This window comes from Triticum urartu, chromosome 7A (genome assembly GCF_056163025.1).
Source record: "Triticum urartu cultivar PI428250 chromosome 7A, HENAU_Tu73, whole genome shotgun sequence".
NCBI classification, from domain to species: domain Eukaryota; kingdom Viridiplantae; phylum Streptophyta; class Magnoliopsida; order Poales; family Poaceae; genus Triticum; species Triticum urartu.
Window position 1 is genome coordinate 620801927 of NC_141879.1, and position 19688 is coordinate 620821614.

Genomic DNA, 19688 nt, shown 5'->3' on the forward strand with positions numbered 1-19688 from the left:
TGGCGGGTAGTTCTCAACATCTGAGAGCCAGTGAGCTGAGAGTGCAGGTTGAAGAAGGTCTTGCTTAATGAGCTGCAGGACAGCAGACTCCTGCAGGGTCTTGTGCTCGAAGACGCGCCCTGGAGTGGATGTTTTTGTGACTCTGAGATGGCATGCGACTGCAGAAACATTATGCCATTTGAATGCAAGACAACAGCTTGGATCCCAGACAAAAGATTGGAGTTCTGTAGACGCTGTCAATTCTTTGCTGCTGCTTCTCTCATCATAGTTTCTGCTGCATTTTTCTGTTGGGTTGTTGGATGATGAAGCAGTAATGCAGTACTCCTATTACTGAAAAGAATCATAGCATCATTCTTTCCAAGATCTTTCTGAACTTCTTTATGTCTAAAAACAGAAGATTGTTGTGAGCTCTGATGTGTAGTTTTTCTTGTTTTCTCCCTTCTTGATCGCATTTTCCTTGTGGATGTTCATGACACCTATCCCTAACTTCATCTAACTAGCTAAGTCACTTGCTTAGATCTACAAAATCAACCAACGAACTATTCTTGACAAAGCTAGTCTTATTTCCATTTCAGTATTAAAAGATGATAAGAAATACTCCCTGTCAAGACTCTAAACGTCTTATGTTGTTTACACAGGAAGTTGTTTTCACGATAGCTTTGCTGCGACTATGCCGACCATGATCTAAAATGTTGGTTCAGACTGGACTTTGCAGTGATATGTGATACTTATCACCACAGCCATGTGGCGCCACGACTAACTGTGTCATCATTTCAATTTGTGCAGGATTGAGGAGATGCATTTACATGAAGCTTGTCCAATGATGTAGCGCTAGTCTGCACTGCAGTGCTAATATTCTGAGGGGAGCATTAATGGCAGACACTCTGTTTCTCGTTCTCAAAAAAGTTGCCCTGATCCTGGGAGAAGGGGCGTTAGAGAAGCTGAGAACAGAGGTGGCGGAGGAAGCATCGGCTGTCACTGATTTCGATCATGGCATGAAACAGATCGTGGGCGAGTTCACGATTCTGCAGGCATTTATTGGCCAGGTTCGCACACGGAATGCTGGTGAGAAGACATTTGATGCCTGGCTGGACCAAGTTACAAATGTTGCACATCAGGTAGAAGAGATCATTGACGAGTATAGTTTCCTTACTACGCAAGCCGTGGTCATAAACAACTTCTTCAAGAGGAAATTCCATCAGGCAAAGAGCTTTGCAGCATGGCAGAGCCTGTCAAGCCAGATTGATCAAGTAGAAACTCGAATTCAGCATCTATCAACAGTGAAAGATCGTTATGGCATTTCCGTAGGAGAACCGGGCAGGAGTAGCACGTCGCAATATGCCAGGCAGCTCTCTGTATCAGATTCTCCTTGCCTATCTGATGATACTGAATTAGTGGGGAATGCCTACGAAATTGGAAGGTTGACACAATGGTTACTGTCGGAGCGGCAAGACCGATCGATCATGTCCATCCTTGGTATGGGAGGTTTAGGCAAAACAACCATAGCGAGCAGTATCTACAAAATTAAAAGAATTAGCAGGATGTTTGATTGTTTTGCATGGGTTACTCTATCTCAGAATTGTCAAGTTGAAGACCTAGTGAGGCAAATCATGAAGCAGCTGATGGACCAAAGAGCTTACATCGCTAGTGGTATCGAGACTATGAGTCATGTAAGACTAATCGAGGAACTTCAGAGCTACCTGTGTGACAGGAAATATCTCATTGTCTTGGATGATGTATGGGATAAACATGGCTGGTTATTCTGTTCATTTGTAAGAAACGATCGTGGAAGTAGGGTACTAGTGACAACTCGCAAAAAGGACGTTGCTTTGTTAGCAGATGATGGATTAGTTGTGAAGCTTAAATTTCTTCTTCTGTCAAAAGGCAATCCGTAGATTAGAACACAAAGTATGTTCAGTAAATCTGAGACTTTGGGCAGAGAAAATTGTAAAAAAAAATGCCAAGGACAATTAGAGGAGCCTGTTATCGTACCGAGAATTAGAGGAGCAAGAATGGAGCTCTTTCTACAACCAGCTTAGCTGGCAACTAGCTAGATTTGTGTCAAGGAAGGAAGAGGAGCTGGCATGACAATGGAGGAAGTTGCTTCAGAGGTTTCTTGAAGTTACAGAAATGAATGTGCATGGAAGGGCTAGATCATTTCAAATGCATGACCTTGTGCGTGACGCATGTCTGATTGTTGCAAAAAGAGAGAAGCTTGCAGTTGTATATGGCAATTCTGGCATCACCCAAGTAACCTCTGAAGCCCGCCGCTTATGCATCCAGAAAGATGCTCAGTTTGTAAAGGTTGCTGCAGTGTCTCGGATCCGGTCTTTCATTTTGTTTGACACACAAGTAGCATCATCTTGGATAAATGACATTTCATCAAATTTCAGACTGTTCCGGGTCCTGTGACTCCTGTCTCTAAGGTTTGCTAACATTTATCAAATGCCAGGTGTTGTCTCAGAGTTACTTAATTTGCACTATTTGGATTTAGCTCATGCAAAGGTTAAGCATATACCAGCATCGTTCGGGAAACTTCGGAACCTACAGGTTCTGGACCGTAGGTTCAGCTACGTGGAACAGCTGCCATGTGAAATAACACTCCTTACTAAATTGAGGCATCTGTATGTATACATGCTCCACGATGTTCAAGAAAGGATATTCGACTGTTTTTCTGCTGCAAATATTTCGTGCAATATTTGTCGTCTAGAGGATCTGCAGAGCCTACAGTCTGTTTCAGCCAATAAAATTCTGCTTACCCAGCTTGGGAACCTGACACTGATGAGAAGTTTGTGCATAATAAAAATGCATCAAGACTATATTGCAGATTTATGTGACTCCTTGGACAAGATCCCTAGCCTCAGTAGGTTGGTTATTTTTGCTAGCAGCAAGGATGAGGTTCTTAACTTGATAATGCTAAAGCCCTTACCAAATCTGAAGTTTTTCTGGTTGAGAGGAAGGTTGTATGAGAGAGTGCTCCCAAAGATGTTTGCAAGTTTTGACAAGCTCACTACACTGAAAATTGACTATTGCTGTCTGAAGAAAGATCCCATTAGCTCCTTTGCTCACATGCTGAATCTAGTTGATCTGAATCTTTACAGGACTTACGACGGGGACCGATTAACATTTCACACAGGGTGGTTTCCCAAGCTCAGCTCTCTTGCATTACTTGACATGGAACATCTAAATGAAGGTCCTACATACTTTGGAATTTGCTGGTCTAAGGGGTCTAAAGCTAGTGCCCCAAGGCATCAAGCACATTAAGACACTACAGAAGATGCTTCTAACAAATATGCCAACAAAGTTCATGGATAGGATACAAGGAGATGACAGTGACATAGTTGAGCATATACCGAACATCCAGAGTTTTGACCCCTTCGATTCCGAAGCAGGTAACCTCCATGGCTCTATATGCAGTGTGTCAATACCTTGAGCAAACTGTGGTTATGATCAGTTTTTTATTCACTAATAATATATATTAGGACAAGCATACTTCTAATTTTTTCCTATTCATTTTAACATGATACAAAAGATTTCTTGCAATGGAATGAATGTAAGCTTTTGTGGTCACATACTTCCAATTTTTTCCTACTCTCTTCTTACCACTGATATCTTTCTTACCAGATTGTAAATGGTTAATTTTTATTAACATTGCAGTGAACAAGTCGGTTCTTCTGCCACACCTTGCAAAGAAGTATGGCTTTTGTGGCACAGACTGCTGGGAGCTTTAGGTAGGAGATTTGTATAGTTGAAGTTCTTGTGTAGAGCAATCCCTTGACCTACTGTACATAAATCTCAAAGATGAGATTATTGTCGACAAAGATTAACCGAACCTTCTGCATGGGGGAGGAAGCATGTGTTCTGTAATTGAAGATTGCATGTCTTAGCAAAAGTTGAATCTCATAGAAATGTAACAGCCACCGCCAGCAGAGTGCAAATACCTGCAAATTCCACCATGCATGTATATAAAGAGCTGAAATAGACTGCAAATTAGTTAGTCGTGGCCTCATTTTATCTATGACCACGCATGCCGCGGAAGGTGCAGTATTCCTGACACTTGTATGAAAGTGGTTCAACTTGCAAAATGGCTTTGGAAGTTGGAATCTGAGGATGGCTTATGGCAAAATTTACTGAGAAAGAAATACTTGGCTTCTGAAACTTATCTCTTGGGTGCAGGCGAAGCCTGGAGATTCTCATTTTTTGGCAAGGGCTTTTTAGAAGTGAGGGACCTCTTTTATCACTTCTGTTCTAGAGTGGTTGGAGATGGGCGGGGAACTAGATTCTGAGAGAATAATCGGCATGGTGGTCAAGCTCTATCTTCCAGATTCAGTGCCCTGTATAACATTTGTTCTGAAACTGGAATGACTATTGCTGAAGTTATTAACAGGGGGTGGAATGACTTTCAGTTCAGAAGGACTCTCGCTGGTGAGAACCTGAAGAGTTGGTTCAGAATTAAAAACATTTTCAACACTGTAGTTTATCTGAAGCTGCAGTTTCAGTGAAATAGAGGCTGGGTCCAGCTGGTTTTTCAGTTGAATCTCTTTTCCACGTTAACTTCTGTGGAAGATAAAGATCCCTTTGAGAATTCGAGTTTTCCTGTGCCTGCTTCTTAAGAAAACTATTTTGAGAAAAGATGTGCTTATACATAGGGGGATCAATTGTGGAGCTAAAGAGACTACTGATTGCCTCCTGTTCTTGTGCTCATTAGCTAGATATAGTGTGGAATGTTGCCTGCTACGCATTTGATTTAACTAGGCCTGTCTCTGTTGATCACTTGTTTGGTAGCCTGTCGAAAAAATTCCATTGACAAAGCAAAGTGATGATATCTGTTGGCATGGCAGCAGTCTTGTTGTCCCTATGGAGGCGCCGTGATGACGGCTGCTTTTGTTCCATACGGATTGATAATCCTGTTGCTGTTTCTAATTTGATCAGGCCATCTGATGACCGCGTGGTCAATTTTGCAGATAAAGGAGCCAAATCAAAAATGCTCTCAACTGGGGAGCCAAATTGCTGCAAAGGCATGGCGCACCACTGCAAGAAGACTGGTGATCCTGTGAAGATGGTGATTGGTACCCGAGCTTTTCAGGTACATAGTGCTGTTGCGCTGATCCTTATGAAGATGGTGATCTGAACTTGATCTTTTCAGTTGTCGCCAGTACTTCTGTGCTTACTGAGAGGCCAGTTTTTTGCCTGGATGTTGTTAATTCCGTGGTTTAGCTGACAAAGTTGTAGCCTCATTTCTACTTGTTTGTGTTTTTTCTTTTCCTTCGGGCTAGGCTCTTCTCTATTGCTATGGTTTCTGATATATGAAATCGGGGAAAACACTCTATTAAAGAAGGAAATCAGGGATGACGATCTGATCAGCGGAGTGTGGTGTTTTGCCTGACACTAAAAATAATACTGCTTACTATGGAAAAATACCGGCCAGGGAAAAACTAGATATTATTCAGCCCCTTTGAAGTTATTTGCATGTCGCTTGTGAAAAACATTCCGAAGGGCCGCGGGTTATTGACAGGGGTTTAGACCTTCAAGTACATTGACAATGTGATAGTAATAGATAGATTTGCAGTCCTAGCTCTGTTCTCTTCGGCCGAGCCACGATGGCCTCATCTGCCTTTGGACAGGAGGGAGGGAACGTGTAAATGAATTGCAAAGAAGGTGTTTGACACCGATTAGATGCAATCCGTGTGTACGATAATAGGGTCTCGTTCAGTAGACAGAAAAATCACCACGCATAGATATAAATTCATTAAGAAGATGGTGAACCACAAAATGATAATTTCATGCTAGTACTATAATTTCATTACAAAACAAGACTTGAACATGGTAGCGAATCTTGATCCAGCTGTGAAACTTATGTCTTCTCGGTGATCTTTAGAATTTTGTTTTTCACCTTATAAAGCAAGATTCATCAAATAAAAAATTAAAAAATAATTTGCTAGTAATCTCGAGAACTTGAGATGTGCCCTCAACAAATTCAAAGATACTCGGAATTTGCTAGGAGAAGGCACATGTCTGCAATGTGATGCTCTTGTCAAAATAAACTATGAAAGTTGCTTCCTATCCCTGACTTATCTCTTATTCTTCCAAATGTACTGATGTCTCCTGTTCTCACAGTGTTTCTTATATATCTTTCTTGTTTTCTCATTCTTTTCTTGTCATTGTGTGTAGCGTTCACCTATTTGTTATGCTAACTTAGTGTTGCCAACGGGTAAAACTGAGCTTGCTATCTATTCATGTGAAGGTAGAGTCGCATATATAAAGAGTGAAACATTAATTGGTCAAGTGAAGGTTGGTAGAACTAGAATTCATATATTTTATCATGAGATGAATTCACCATGAGTTGTGTTGCCAACTAATAGTAGTGTTATAATAGTCATTCAATTTTGTACAAGTCCAGATTTTTTTTTTAGAAAAGGAGGACGACCCCCGGCCTCTGCATCTGGACGATGCATACGGCCACTTTATTAATTATTGACACAAGACCGTACAAAGTCATACAACAATAAGACTAAAGCCACCAAACTAAGCAACAACTGTCGCTATCCCTATCGAGTTGATGTAGGGGCGCTGAAAGTCTGGGCCTAATACCAAACAGACCACGCAGCCAAACCTAAACATCTAAAGACTTGAGGTCCCACCCAGGACGCCTGCCGGGTATGGGCACCCACCAGTCCGGCGTGCTTCTCAACCAGGACCCCTGTCGGGTATGAGGCCGCCGCAGCCACCTGCCACGAATTCATCTTCAGAGCTGTACTGCTGCATCAACCTTGGCCGGTCCAACTGCCGCCGCCGCCACCATGACGCCAGGCAGCGTCACCCTCCTGCGCGAGTCCATCTTTGCTCATCAGGCGCCAAGTCTCCACTGCGCCACGCCGCCGAGATCCGCCGTCATCAATGAAGCAGATGAAACACCGCTCCTCCTCTTGTCCCCTCCAACCAGCACTCACTCCAAAATGATGCCCCCATGAGGGAGAACGATACTGATAGCACCGTCATCGTCCGATCCGGTAGACACAGATCTAGGGTTTCCCCCGGAACTTCCCGATCAGGTTGATGAGACCTGCAACGACGATGCCTCCAGAAGGAAACGACGTCTGAGACGCCGCCATCGTCTGCCAAGACCACAGTCTGGCGCGATTTTCATCGGAAGCCATGTCTTCCCGACCTCGTGGCTGGCTGGAACCAAACGGAACCTCACCACGAAGACGTATGTTGCCGTCGGTACTCCGGCGGAGAACCGGCATCTCCTCACCGGTCCCTCCACGCGCCGCTGGTCACCGAAAGGCCTCCCCGCGACGGATCCAAACGGGGCGTTGGATCCGCAGTAGCGGTCGTCACCATCACGAGCAGGACAGCCCACCTCGCCGGATGGGGCACTGCCACCGCCGCCGTCCATGCAGGGCCGCCGCTCCGCCGGCGATGGTGCTCGGGCCCCCGCCGCACAGCCCGGATACTCCGTCCTAGCCGCCGCCGTTGGATCTCATGAGAAGGGCCGCCCCCGCCGCCTCAGATGGGATTCGCCGCCTCCCCCGCCCAGGACCTTTGGCACCGGGCCCGCCGCCACCGCGGCCCACGCCGGCGGCAGCGGCGGCACGAGGGGGTGGAGGGAGAGGTACTGGAGGCGCTAGGGTTGGGGCCCCTGGCGTCGCCCGGGGGGAGGCGACGCCAGGGGTGCGAGGTTGTACAAGTCCAGATTTGATCAGACAAGTTTGACCTTATTCAAAACGTACATTATGGCCACATGCTTGCCATGACCTCCGCCCTCGGTGGAGAGCTGTTATGCGTTTATATAAGCCACCGAAGGCTGGTAGTTCAATAGGTATCTTTGAGGGATACCATGCAACCCCAATATCCGCGAAATAGCTATACTGTTCTTATCCCTTGCAGAGTGTCTACCCAGGCGCAGGACTCAGGAATCCCTAGACGCGATGAGACGCATACATGCAAGCTTGAAGCACTTGTCAGTCTATGTTTAAGAAGGGAAAATCATAAAATTGATCTATGACCTGCCTCCATGCCCAGGAGCTGGATGGACTATCTGTTTGCCGCAGAGACTTGTGATGCGCCTCTGAGAATAGTTGATTGAGTGTTAAGTCGGTAAACTCTTAAAAGATAGCCAACCATCCGTCGTAGTCTAGGTGGTTAGGATACTCGGCTCTCACCCGAGAGACCCGGGTTCAAGTCCCGGCGACGGAATTTTTTATTTTTGTGCCCTTTTTTCCTATGTGGTTACAGTCACTTTAACTGAAAGTTCAGACCGGATTTGCCCTTCAAACCGGCTCCTTTCATGAGGGCCTTGAGCTTGTCTGCCTAACTTTTGACTGACGAGCTGATGACTACGTTTAGGAAAGAAGAAATATGGGTCCAAACATTGAGTCTCTGAAGTCTTTTCAAAATTAAAGTTGTTTCATGGTTCAACTTTTCCTCTACCATGTGCAATTTTCAATGGTTAGAACATTCTGATCACTGAAAATTATCACCTTATGAAAACCATCTGTGATACTACTTCTACGGTGTGCAATTTTCAATGGTTAGAACATTCTGATCACTCAGAATTATCATCTTATGAAAACCATCTGTGATACTACTTCTACGATACTTTGCACTATGACGCTAACCTTTTTTTAAAGCCAAGGAAAAAGACTTGCCTCATTCATTAATAAAGAGGGTGTTTAGAGTACAGAGTAACGGCTCCACAACATAACTGTCAAAGGAAAATCACATATGGAATTACTCTCGCGGTATGATCTTGCTCAAGTGCTTAGCCTCCGCGGTAACCCAAAGTTTGACCTCGTTTTGAATAAGCTTTAGGATGGAGAAAGGCGGCGTCGATTTTTTTTCTTCTAAAAACTCTAGCATTCCTCTTCTCCAGATGGTCCAACTGGCAAGCATTGCGAGAGTAGCCATCGCCTTCTGTTTTGCGGTATTAGGCCGTGACATGCCGGTCCACCGCCCCTTGACGTTTTGCATGAAAGGGTATGTACCGATCTCAACCGATGATGTGTTTACATGGGATGTACGAAAAATGATGGTGGCTCTGTTGGCTCCCTTCTTCATCTCTTTCAGATGCGGTTTAGACGTTTTCTCTCCTGTCCAGAGGAGGAGGGCGAGGCGGCACCAGCAGCTCCTGAATTGGTCGAGCCAGGCAAGGTAGGACTATGGATATACTCACTTTGCCATTGTCCTTGCGATACGTCAGTCTACAGCCCTGTCAAGAACTTGGGACCCATCCTTTTCAATCAAGTGTGTCATCTCATCCCGATTGTACCTCGGACATGCAAATAAAACCAAAGGGGCTGCACAATTAGGCTACAGTTTGGTAGGCATAGGCAGTTTGAACTTGTGGCCGCTGCCCCTTTCTCTTCGACAGGGCAGCGTTGCCATGCTCTGCACGCGATGAAGCTTTTAATCTGAGAGAAAAAGGAAAATATCAGTACGCATACATGCAAACTTTAAGCGCTAGGCAGTCTATGTTTCAGAAGCGGAAATCGTGTTAGTATGCATGCATGCGATCGTGCTACTGAAATCGATCTGTGACCTGGCTCCATGCACAGCAGCTGGACGGACTATTTAATCTGTTGCAACTTGCAAGCCTTATTGTAATGCAATCCATCGAATAAGGAGATAACTGTTGGACTATAGCCAGTCATCCGTCGTAGTCTAGGTGGTTAGGATACTCGGCTCTCACCCGAGAGACCCGGGTTCAAGTCCCGGCGACGGAATTTTTCCTTTTTACTGTGCATGCATAGTCTAGATGGTTACAGTCACTTTAACTGAAAGTTCAGACCGGAGATGAGCTGATGACTCCGTTTTTTTTAAAGTAAAGCACTTGCTTTATTACTTAACTGTTTTTAGGCAGATTGCCCAAGATACAAACGTCCACATGGGTGGGAACATCAGACTCCCACTGCAAGGAATGGTAAGGTTCACACAAGCGGCCAATATTGGCGAGTTCATGAGCGACTGAATTTGCATTACGCCTACACACGGAAATAGTAACCTTAGAGAACCAAAGTTTCAGGTGGTATTTGATGTCCTCAATGACAACAGCATGTGTCGATGAATCAACTTTCTGCATATCCAGGGCTTCAGCCACAAGCTGCGTTGTCTCCAGTTCTACCCGGACGATACCCAGGTCCGCAGCGGTATGGACGGCATGAGCCATGGCAGAGATCTCGGCCGCAAAGGGATCAGAAATGTGCTCCTGCCTATCTGCCCGGGCAAAGGCCAGGTTGCCATCTTTAGTTCTTACCACCACTCCCCATCCTGCATGATCTTGGCCTGGAACGTGTGACCCGTCCGCATTAATCTTGTAGTCTGCATGGGACGGCGGCCGCCACTTGTCAGGTGCAGGCTTGGCGACTGGCTTCCCAAAGATTTCCATGAATTCGAGCACACGGCTCCTCGTGCGGCGCGCCACTGTGTCAGCACCCAAAGGCATCTCCCCTTGACGAAGCTTGTTGCGATTGGACCACCATAGCCACCAGAATGTGAGGATGTACAGCCGCTTTTTTACATCAAGCTCCCAAAGAAAATCAAGAACCGCATGCACGGGCCCTAACTTCTGCAACATGACTCGTTGTTCCTCCAGCTCGAGCGCTCTCCACACCTCCTTGGTGTGCTTGCACTTGATGAACAGATGGGCGCCATCCTCGTCTGCCCTTCCACATAAAAGACATTTTGTATCGGCAATGGGGATCCCCTTCCTCGCCACGCTGGTGCGGAGAGCCAGGGAATCATGCTTGAGCCGCCAAGCAAACATCTGAATATTGCGAGGGCATGGCAGCTTCCACAATCTTTTCCACGAGTCATCACTTGTACTCTCCAGGTTTCCCACTTCGAGTGAGCTTCCACCCACTCCCCCATCACACTTTGTACGCTCTAGCTGGTTCTGGAGTTTGTAGGCGCTCTTGACGGAGTGAATCCCTTTCTTATCGTAGTGCCAAGCGATGAAGTCCTGAGTACCATCCCGAAGAGGGATTTGAAGGATATGTTTGACATCATCGGGCCAGAACATATCTCTCACGAGTTGTTCATCCCAAGCCCCTATGATCGGATCAATGAGATCACTCACTTTCTCCAACAAGTTAGCCCCCCGGGGGGTGATCACACGCCGGGACCATGGACGCGGCAGCCAGGGGTCCGTCCAGATTTGAACCTGCGATCTGTCACCGATCCTCCAGATATAACCCTCGCGGAAAAGCTTGAGGCCATGTAACAAACTCCTCCAGGCATAAGAGATGTCGTCTCGTGGCACCGCATCAAGGAGTCGGCCGTTTGGGAAGTACCGGGCTTGCAAAATTCGAGCACACAATGACTGTGGGAACTGGATGAGCCTCCATATCTGCCTCGAGAGCATCGCCAGGTTGAACGCATACATGTCTTGGAAACCGAGACCCCCTTGGGCCTTTGGCAAGGTCAGTTTCTTCTAGCCAATCCAATGAGTGGTCCTATCTTTGTCCTGCTGGCTCCACCAGTAGTCACCGAGGAGTGAACTCAGCTCCTCATAGAAGGTTTTCGTGAGGTAGAAGCAAGACATAGCGAAGGTAGGAATCGCCTGGGCCACGGCCGTGACCAGAGTCTCTTTACCACACTTAGCGATGAGGCGCTCCTTCCATCCATACACCCTGCCGGCCATAGCCCCATTCACGAAAGCAAAAGCCTTTTTCCTAGATTTGCCCACATGAATTGGTAATCCCAAGTATTTATCATTCCATGTATCACTCTGAATCTGCAGAGCGTCTTTCACTGCCGTTTTCTCCATAGCTTGAGTGTTCGGGCTGAACATGATGGATGATTTCTCCAGGTTTATGCACTGACCGAAACAGTTTTCATAGAGGTCCAAAACCTCGCGCAGGGCATGAGCTTCATCGTGGTTGGCCTTGATCAGGAGCACCGAGTCGTCGGCAAACAAGAGATGCGAGACAACAGGTGCAGCTCGACAAATTTTGACGCCCGTGATGCGCCCTGTTGCCTCGGCCTCATGAAGCAGCGCCGACAAACCCTCCGCGCAGATCACGAACAGATAGGGCGAAGCAGGATCGCCTTGTCGTAGCCCGCGGGTAGGGGAAAACTGCTCGGTAAGCTCGGCATTTAACTTGATCCGGTATCTGACCATAGTCACGCAGTTCATAACCAGATCAACCCAACGAACTCCAAACCGCAGCTATGCAGCATGGCTCTCAAGAATTCCCACTCAACGCGGTCATACGCTTTGCTCATGTCCGCTTTCACCGCGACAATGCCCTCTTTCCCCTTCTTGTTTAGCAGGAAGTGCGACATTTCATATGCAATTAGGACATTGTCAGTAATCAACCTGCCTGGCACGAAGGCACTCTGGTTGTCAAAGATAATCTCTGGCAAAATCAACTTGAGGCGGTTTGCAATCACTTTTGACACAAGCTTATATACCACGTTGCATAAACTGATGGGGCGCAAATCCTTGATTCTGCACGGGTTCTTCACCTTAGGGATAAGAACAGCGACATTATCATTCCACCCTTCAGGCATCGCTCCCCCATTGAGAACCGCCAGGACTTCATCCACCACTTTGTCTCCCATAAAGTGCCAGTGCTTTTTATAGACAATGGAAGGCATTCCGTCCGGCCCCGGCGCCTTGAGGTCTCCGATATGATCTAGGGCCGCCTTAATTTCCTCGCGGGTGAACTCCGCCTCCAGAACAGCCCTCATGGGTGCAGTCACTCTCGGTTGGACTTTGTCAATGAGTTCAGCCAAGCGATCTCCTTGTGCCGAGGTGAAGAGATCCTGAAAAAATGAACAAACATAGTTATTGAGATCTCCTCCTTCCTTCACTTCCGATCCATCCTCCTTCCGCAACATCCGGACTCTATTTGCCTTCCTCCTAGCAGACGCTACGGCCATGAAGTATTTCGTGCTTCTATTCCCCTTCTTCAGCTTGGTAGCGTGCGACCGTTGCTTAGCCTTCATATTCTTCTTCTCCTCTAACTTCTCCACTTTGCATCTAAGCTTCGCCTCCTCCCTGATTTTCTCCTCACTAACCGGGGCTCGCATACACCTCTCCAGGTCGCGACGAGCTTGCTTCAGTCTCTCTTCCAGCTCTCCCGCCACCTCCTTTCCCCACTTCGTCATCCGCCCCGCCACCGCACGCATCGCCGTGGCAACATCTCCTCTCCCGTCCATGCAACCCTCTTCCCACGACCCCCCCCCCCCCCCCGCACCTCCTCGCTACAACCTTCCTCCTGCAGCCACCACGCCTCAAAACGAAAACCACGATCGCCCTTCCACTCCCTTTTAGATCCTCCATGAGTACAAACAATGAAGAAAAATGAGCCTTATGAGAAAAATGGGTCCAAATATCGAGTCTCTGAAGTCTTTTCAAAATTAAAGCTGTTTCATGGTTCAACTTTTTCTGCCCCGTGCAATTTCCAACGGTTCGAACATTCTGATCACTCACCCAACAACTTGTCCAGTTCTTTGTTAATCTTGAAACTGTCGCCGCGGCAGCCCGTAGAAAAATGCAAAATGAGTGGTATTTATAATTTAGTCCAGCCTTTTGTTTTCTTTGACGTATTTAGTCAAGCTTTCTAACTAAACTTGAAAACTAACAGCTGCTGGTTCTGAACCGCACCTTAGACTGTCCTTAGCTGCTGGTTCTAGCCAATTTTTTCTCCCCTGTAAGTGTAAACCTCAGATCATCTCAGAGATTTTTTTTTTTTTGGCTGGCGCAGGTTGGCACATTGATGCGCTACAAGTTCCTGCTAGAGCTACAAGTTTCCAGGAGGCGTGCAAAAAAACGCATTTGGCCAGCTTCCATGAGCTCCATGGAGTACTTTCTTTCTTGTTCGGTGGATGCTCAAGGTTTCCCAAAGGCAATTCACATCCTGAAAAGAGAACGCCTCTGGCAGTCCTCCAGGCACGAAATCAGCATACAATAGGCAAATTCTCAGTAGTTGTGCACAAATATTTCCTCTACACCCTCGCCTCAGTCAACCTGGCTGGCTGGCTTCCATAACAGCTGCTTCAGTCAGATGTTGATATTGACAAGAGAAATTCAGAAGGCAAGTCGCGTTCTGAGCCTAGGAAACGTTGCCAAAGACGCATTCACGAAAGAGAGAGCCTCAAGAAGTCAAGAATTTGAATCATGCCAAAGAACAAACATGGGCAATTACTCCGTAAATTGGACAAAAGCAAAATCATCCATCCAGATTGCAGTAATCTACACTGCGAGGTCCACGCCAATCAAGTATTCTCTGGCTATCAATAACTGAACTTAAAATTACGACTGCCTGCACCTCGTGCAGTCGTCGCTCTAGCAGCTTTATGAGATTTATCATCCCTTCACCATATCCATCAGCAGATTACTATCTCCACGGACGAGGAAGATCCATGCGTGAGTTGCTCCTTAATCCGATGCCTGCTAGCTTCATCCGCCTGGGATCTTCTTCTCAGGGACTCAAGGTCGATGGCATCGCACCCATTGCATGGGCTTCTACCATGCAACTCGATTCTTTTCAAGCCCACGGCATGTTCCATGACAAGCCTTATATAGTTTGCCGCCTTGTCTTCATCCTCGAACCCAAACATTATAAATAACTTCAGGTTCAGGTGCTTCAAATCCTTGGATGGTTCCCACACGATGTTAGTCTTCTCGGGGTTGTCCTTGGACACTTTGGCACATGGGTGTTGAGTTCGAGATAACTTCATGTATGGACATGGAAAGTAAACACCACATGTTAGAATTAAACTTGCCACCAAATCATGCAGGACAATGTAACAACAATTGCAATTTAATATCTTAGTCACTTAAAATATTGAAATACGCTCAATAATACTCCCTCCGTCCCACAATGTAGCTTGCAAAAACGTCTTACATTATGGGACGGAAGGAGTAGTATTTAAGTTTAGGCCCATGTAGAGTTTTTGGATGAATCAGCATGAGTTGAGTCCCAGATAAAGTAAGACATGCAAATGTGCTTCAGGGATTTATATGAAATTACAGCTGCTCACATGTTTTCTTTCCAACAAGATACTTTGCAATAAGGAATTTTAATAGAGGGATGTGTGCACCAAACGATGCAGAGGCCAGCCCTTTCCTCCTTCCAAAAAAATAAGGAGGGGTTTTCGGAGAAATCTAATATGCAATACGATTCAGCAGAATTTTTTTGTCTACACGGCATTGTCTTGCTACAAAAATACTTACAATGAGGCATGTAAGCAATACTATTTAATATTTGTGATAGATCAGAGTTGGTGAGCCGTGAGCGATTGAAAATTAGTTTAACTTCCTGCTATGTTATTAATGCTGAATATTCCGGAAATATGTGAGTCGCATCAAGACTAAGATGTGGATTAAATTTAAAGAGGTAAAGTAATGACATACTCTGAATTTCTGTAGGGCAGGTGCAACTTCAAGGATAAACAAGGTCCAGCTCAGGTCACACTCAGAAAAGATATTGTAAAGCGCCAAACTATTCAGGTTGTTGAATATATAAGTGAGCTCCTTCGGGTGTTCTGGTTTAATCCAAATCTGCAGCAAGAACAAGAATACAATAGAGAGCTGACATTAGTAGAAAGGATAAAATGTGATAGTAGATGCAGAGAAATTAACTTACCATTTGACAGCCAAAATTGAGATACAGTTTAGACAGGTTTGTGGCACTCCTTGAAAAGCACTCGCTCAGGGCAAATGGCACTTGCGATGCCTTGGCCTGAGAACCGAGTTCCACTATGTAAAGCTCAGGAACATAGCCGAAGCGCACCGGAGGGTTCTTGCAGCTCCAACACCAGAATGCCCTGAGCTTAGGGACGGAGATAAGCTCGATCAGTGCGCAATGAAAGCTGGTGAAGCAAAGATTCTCAAGCCCGGCATTGCGGCGTGTCGATCTTGAGCGCAGAGTGTCGGTCAACCAGTCTGCAGGATCTCAGCTTGAGGTCCTTGAGCTTATCACAACCACGAATGAGGTCTGCGACATCGGAATCCCCAAATGCGAGGTCCTCGAGTGTAAAAAACGTGAGCCACCCGAAGGCGACAGGGTAGGCGCTGGAGAATGACATGAAGTGCTTCCCTAACTCTGTGAGCAGCTGGGTGGTGCGCCTAGTGCCGTCCTTGCATCGGGAGCATATGTCAAACTGGAAGCATTTGGTGTGGCCGCGGCTGACGACGTCCTCAACGGCGCGGCCGATGGAGCTCAGGTGAGGGGCTGACACGCAGAAGGTGAGGGCGAGGGTCTCGATGACACGAGGGCTCTTGCAGTCGCCCGGAGGAGGACACACGGGCAGCAGCCTGCACGCCGCGTCCTCGAACGCGCCCATGCCCTCGAGCAGCGTGGCGCGGTGGAAGTGGCCGGCGTTGAGGTGCACGCGCGAGAGCCGGTAGGGGAGGTGCCGCCACCGCGTCGAAAGCGCGCCGGCGCGGACCGCGTCGCGCAGGTCGAGGCGCTCGAGGATCCCGAGGAGGAGGTCGTCGTGGAGCGCGCTGATTCTGTCCCCATCTCGGCCGACATTGAGCTTGAGCGGCGGCGACCCCATGGCCGGAACCGGAGGCCGATTGGTCGGCTGAAACCCTAGAATCGATCGCTGAGATGCGCCCTCAGCCGCGGCTCCTGGATCTGGATGGGCAGGGAGCGCCAAGCTCGATCGGCCCGGCTCCCACCACCTCGTCCTCCGCCTCCTCGACTCCTCTCCGGCGCGCCGCCGCTAGTCCCGCATGGCTCGCTTCGACTTGGTGCTCGCTTACTTGGAGTTGGATCTGACTGTACAAGTAGATTGTACAGGATGGGGAACACGCGAGCACGGAGGCAGAAGAAAGCTCACCCAAGGGTACCTTTTTTCTTGTACAGTATTTGGAGTAAATTTTGTTCATATCATGATCAGGCACCACACGCTCATGATTTTTTACATATGTTTTCAGTAGTAATCTGGATTTTTTTGGAGCTTATTAGACAATGGCGTTTGGAGAGAATGTCATTTTTTTTCTTTCAAAAATGGCCTTTGGTTTTTTCTCGCAGTTAATTTCCAGCCCGCCCTTCATTTCCTTCTTGGATTCGCCATTGCCTTTAAATATACCGAGTTCTTATTTTTTTGAGGTTATTAGTTGTGTATCTTTTCTGGTTGTGTTTTATCATTTTGTCGTTGAGGGCGGTGGCTCTTATAACTCTGAAAATTTGTACTTTATTCTTCTTCTTCTTCTTCTTCTTCTTCTTCTTCTTCTTCTTCTTCTTCTCCTCCTTTTTCTTTCTACTACATGCTTAAGAAAATTGAAAGACGTTGACAGTTGGTGGCTAGTTGTCAAGACTCTGAAAGACACTGCACCTTCAATTTTTGAGCTTGCTAGGCGCAAGCCAATACGGTGATGTATGGGCTCTGCGATAATCGTTGGATACAATCCCTCTGAGCAGTCACTTCTATGCAATAAATTCTCGAGTATATTCCTTTGGTTGCTTCAAGATGTTCACTTTGATCGTGCACTAGAGGATTTCATTGTCTAGATTGCTTTAACCTCGAGGTTATACTCGACCTTATTCGCACACAACCATAATTTATTGGCGCTACAATCCCATTCCTTTCCATGAAATTTGGATGTCCAAGGCCAAACCACGGTGTATGATATTTTTGTGGCTTCTCCTTCATAGTAAGACACTTGTCGCGGATGGTCTGGCCATCCGAGGTTATCCACATGTTGAGGTCTCCAAACTTTGCCTATTTGGGCATGAAATAAATGAGCATCTAGCACACACATGCCTATTATCTCATGGAGTGTGGGACATTTATTTCTTCCTGGCTTTCTATAACCCATGGGACGACACTCATCTTCACTGCCCTTAAGAGCAACTCCAATGGAGCGACCTATTATTGTCCGTTTGGGTCATACGGACACAAAAGTTGGCCCAACAGGGCAACCCAAACGGACACAGCATCCACCCGCTGTCCGTTTCGTGTCCGCTCGGACCCATTTTCATCCCAAATTTGGGACACATTTGGGTCCGCAACGGACACAAAGCGAACGCTTTCGGTGGCCTCCTCGTCCGCCTCCGTCTGCTGCATGCGAGCACTGGCCCATCTGTCAGCCACCCATCCATCCCACCCCCATCTCTCTCCTCTTTTTCTCTTTCTCCCATCCACCCCACAGTGCCCCGCTGTTGGGGAACGTAACAGAAATTTAAAATTTTCTACGCATCACCAAGATCAATCTATGGAGTCATCTAGCAACGAGGGGAGAGGAGTGCATCTACATACCCTTGTAGATCGCGAGCGGAAGCGTTCAAGAGAACGGGGTTGATGGAGTCGTACTCGTCGTGATCCAAATCACCGAAGATCCTAGCGCCGAACGGACGACACATCCGCGTTCAACACACGTACGGTTGGGAGAGACGTCTCCTCCTTGATCCAGCAAGGGAAGGAGAGGTTGAGGGAGATTCAGCAGCACGATGGCGTGGTGGTGGAAGTAGCGGGATCCCGGCAGGGCTTCGCCAAGCGCAAGCGGGGAGGAAGAGGTGTCACGGGAGGGAGGGAGGCGCCAGGGACTTGGGTGCGGCTGCCCTCCCTCCCCTCCACTATATATAGGGGCCAGGAGGCGTCGTCCCCCTTGTAGATCCCATCTAGGGAGGGGCGGCGGCCAAGGGGGGGGGAACTTGCCCCCCAAGTTTGGTGGGGCGCCCCCCACCCCCAGGGTTTCCAACCCTAGGCACAGGAGGAGGCCCATGGGGGGCGCACCAGCCCACCAGGGGCTGGTTCCCTTCCTACTTCAGCCCATGGGGCCCTCCGGGATAGGTGGCCCCACCCGGTGGACCCCCGGGACCCTTCCGGTGGTCCCGGTACAATATCGATGACCCCGAAACTTTCCCGGTGGCCGAAACTGGACTTCATATATACAAATCTTTACCTCCGGACCATTCTGGAACTCCTCGTGACGTCCGGGATCTCATCCGGGACTCCGAACAACTTTCGGGTTACCGCATACTAATATCTCTACAACCCTAGCGTCACCGAACCTTAAGTGTGTAGACCCTACGGGTTCGGGGACCATGCAGACATGACCGAGACAACTCTCCGGCCAATAACCAACAGCGGGATCTGGATACCCATGTTGGCTCCCACATATTCCACGATGATCTCATCGGATGAACCACGATGTCGAGGATTCAATCAATCTCGTATTCAATTCCCTTTGTCAATCGGTATGTTACTTGCCCGAGATTCGATCGTTGGTATCCCAATACCTCGTTCAATCTCGTTACCGGCAAGTCACTTTACTCGTGCCGTAATGCATGATCCCGTGACCAACTACTTAGTCACACTGAGCTCATTATGATGATGCATTACCGAGTGGGCCCAGAGATACCTCTTCGTCATACGGAGTGACAAATCCCAGTCTCGATTCATGCCAACCCAATAGACACTTTCGGAGATACCTGTAGTGCACCTTTATAGTCACCCAGTTACGTTGTGACGTTTAGTACACCTAAAGCACTCCTACGGTATCCAGGAGTTGCACAATCTCATGGTCTAAGGAAATGATACTTGACATTCAGAAAAGCTCTAGCAGACGAACTACACGATCTTGTGCTATGCTTAGGATTGGGTCTTGTCCATCACATCATTCTCCTGATGATGTGATCCCGTTATCAATGACATCCAATGTCCATGGTCAGGAAACCGTAACCATCTATTGGTCAACGAGCTAGTCAACTAGAGGCTCACTAGGG

At 47.4% G+C, this 19688-nt stretch overlaps 2 non-coding genes and 2 pseudogenes across 4 annotated transcripts; 3 read left to right on the forward strand and 1 right to left on the reverse strand.

The window, feature by feature from the left end:
• The first annotated feature begins 798 nt into the window (after positions 1–798).
• Positions 799–4488, forward strand: LOC125523287 (disease resistance protein RPM1-like; annotated as a pseudogene). The gene is made up of 3 exons (XR_015610088.1): positions 799–2049; positions 2095–3392; positions 3658–4488. The product of XR_015610088.1 is annotated as a disease resistance protein RPM1-like (transcript).
• A 3638-nt stretch (positions 4489–8126) lies between these two features.
• Positions 8127–8199, forward strand: TRNAE-CUC (transfer RNA glutamic acid (anticodon CUC)). The gene has a single exon. It is a non-coding gene; the product is annotated as a tRNA-Glu (tRNA).
• A 1453-nt stretch (positions 8200–9652) lies between these two features.
• Positions 9653–9725, forward strand: TRNAE-CUC (transfer RNA glutamic acid (anticodon CUC)). Its single transcript has one exon. It is a non-coding gene; the product is annotated as a tRNA-Glu (tRNA).
• A 3485-nt stretch (positions 9726–13210) lies between these two features.
• Positions 13211–16855, reverse strand: LOC125524380 (uncharacterized; annotated as a pseudogene). The gene is made up of 3 exons (XR_015611495.1): positions 15597–16855; positions 15365–15511; positions 13211–14682 (listed from the first exon to the last, which is right to left on the reverse strand). The product of XR_015611495.1 is annotated as an uncharacterized LOC125524380 (transcript).
• Between the last annotated feature and the right edge of the window lie 2833 nt (positions 16856–19688).